At 40.2% G+C, this 2,749-nt stretch overlaps 1 protein-coding gene across 1 annotated transcript in view; it reads right to left on the bottom strand.

The window, feature by feature from the left end:
• LOC106881690 (arginine--tRNA ligase, cytoplasmic) overlaps nucleotides 1-2,749 on the bottom strand; it is a 282,449-nt gene that overhangs the window by 135,643 nt on the left and 144,057 nt on the right. The window lies entirely within an intron of this gene.

The raw sequence follows: 2,749 nt of genomic DNA, 5'->3' as shown, positions 1-2,749 counted from the left end.
ATATATATATATATATAAGCTTTAGTGGGTGTGATCTTCTTTGGACTGTACCCCTGGAATATGTAGAAACAAAATGACTACACGGTTTTGTGTCTTCCAAATCCACTCATAGGGCTTGGTTGGCTTGGGTCTATAATAGATGATACTTGCCCAAGGTGTTACACAATAGGACTGAACTCGAAATCATGTGGTTAGGAAATCACGAACTTCTAACCATACTACCATGTCTGTACTGACGTACACATATGACAGAGGATAGCATAATACATGTGTGTGTGTCATTGTCAGTGTGTGTATCATTGTCTGTGTGTGTGTGTGTGTGTATGTGTGTGTGTGTGCATACGTACATAACATTACATACATTACACTGCATACATAACATACATTACATATAAAACATACATTAACATACATTACATGCGTGCCTGTGCAGTGTCTCATAAATCTGGCAACATTTAACATTAAATGATATTATTAAAGGCCTGGTAAACCTATTAAGCACATACATTACTGTGCAGGTAGGTGTGTGTGTGTGTGTGTGTGCCCACATGCCAAGAGGACCAAATAAGGGGTCATAATAAAAATAAACTGCAGACTAGTTTTAACCCTTTAGCATTCGGATTAGCCTGTCAAATGTAATGCTTATTTATTTGCATTGTTTTGAATTAATCAAGCATTATCTTGTAGCCATGAGATTTCGATGGTGCAATTGTTTGTGTTTAGAATGACATTGTAGGGTAGGGGTGAGAGGCTAAATCTGGTTGGTTTGAGCATAAAACAGGATATTTGACCCAAATGTGACCAATTTAAATTAGATACACAGGAGTGGCTGTGTGGTAAGTAGCTTGCTTACCAACCACATGGCACCGGGTTCGGTCCCACTGCCTGGATAAGTGTCTTCTACTATAGCCTCTGTGTGTGTGTGTGTGAGTGTGTGTGTGTATGTGTGTTTGTCCCCCACCACCACCACCATTGCTTGACAACCAATATTGGTGTGTTTACGTACCTGTAACTTAGTGGTTCAGCAAAATAGACCGGTAGAATAAGTATTAGGCTTACAAAGAATAAGTCATGGGTTCAATCTGTTTGACTAAAGGCAGTGCTCCAGCATGGCCACAGTTAAATGACTGAAACCAATAAAAGACTAAAAGAATAGTCCTTTCAAGACTGAAAGGCATCACAACCAATTGTTCACTCTGATGCCAACACTGTCTGCAAGCGGAGCAAGAATATAGGGGAGAAATCAGGGACGTGCCTCCTGGGTAGGCAACATAGGCAATACATATCCAGAATGAAATAGATTGATAGTAACATTTTCCTTTTACAACAAAATATGCACCTAATTCAATAAAATTATGGAGGCTACTCTGATTATTATGCATAAAATGTAAAATATTTTGTTTTTTCGTAGATTAGGTAGGCATAATTCATCCCTGCCTTTCAATCTCAGTATTAAAACTACGCATAGCACTGCTGTAGTATATGTACTGCGTTCAGTCCTACAACAACATTTTCGTTATGCGCTATAAAGGCAGAAGTAAATCTGCCTCCAACTCAGTCGCACGCCTGCGTTTCACTTATTTTTTAAGTGTTCTATTATATAAATGTCACCTACCCTGAGTAATTACTCACTTCATGTGCCTGGGAAAAATACACTCAGCAGCACCAGGAAAAGTAAGAGCCTTCAGATTAAAACCTAGTTACTGTAAACATTGCTGTGCAATTGATTAGGGAGAGAATAAGATTGATTGTGCTGGTGCCAAGTAAAAAGCACCTGAGCTGGGGCCACATGAAAAGCATCCAGTACACTCTGTAAAGTGGTTAGCATTAGGAAGGGCATCCAGCCAGAGAAACCATGCAAAAATAGACAACTGGAGCCCGATGCAGCTCTTTGGTTTGCCAGCGCCCGTCAAACCATCCAACCCATGCCAGCATAGAAAACAAATATTAAACGATGAAGATGATGATAATGCTAATATGCAATAAAGGCTTGTGCTGAACTGCTTACTACCATTGGCATGCCCGCACATGGATGTACATATGTATGTATGTATGTAAGTTTATGCATGTGTGTATGTATATGCAGGCACGTGTAAATATGGGTGGGTGAGACATGCTAATATGTGCAGGAATACCATATCAGGACAATTACCCCGCCAAGGACAATTCTCCCTGATGACAACTACCTCCTAGGACAATTTCACCCCGCCTGGTTAATTACCCCCTCTCTAGTATATTAAGAAGTTTTAAATCTTCATCTGTTGTCCTCAGAGGTAATTGTCCTTGGGGGGAAGTTATTTCCATTGGGGGGGGGGGGGTAAATGTCCCCCACTCCATGAATATTGATACCCTAAAGTTTCACTTGCTACTACTGGTGAATGATGTTGGATGTTGACATTATAACCAATTGCTCTGTGCTTCCAAAGACATTGGGAATAAAACAATAAATACCCGTTATTTGTACCAAAAAGAAAAAGTATACAAGAGTTGGTGACAAGAAGCATCTGGCCATAAAATTCTGCTTCAAGTAAATCCCTGTCCCACCCTTACAGAAATGGAAAACAAACATTAAGTGAACTCACATACACAGAGAGAATGGATGAGAAGGTGCCAGTGCAAGCATAGAAGAGAATGGCACTAATTTCGTGCTTAGACAGATCGACTTCTTGAACTCAAGGTAAAGTACTCCAGTTGTTGGGTTTGAGTCACACACACACACACACACACACACACACACACACACACACAC

This window comes from Octopus bimaculoides, chromosome 7, assembly GCF_001194135.2.
Source record: "Octopus bimaculoides isolate UCB-OBI-ISO-001 chromosome 7, ASM119413v2, whole genome shotgun sequence".
Classification (NCBI taxonomy): domain Eukaryota; kingdom Metazoa; phylum Mollusca; class Cephalopoda; order Octopoda; family Octopodidae; genus Octopus; species Octopus bimaculoides.
Note: the sequence above shows the minus strand (reverse complement) of the source record. Positions and strands in the feature narration are given on the sequence as shown.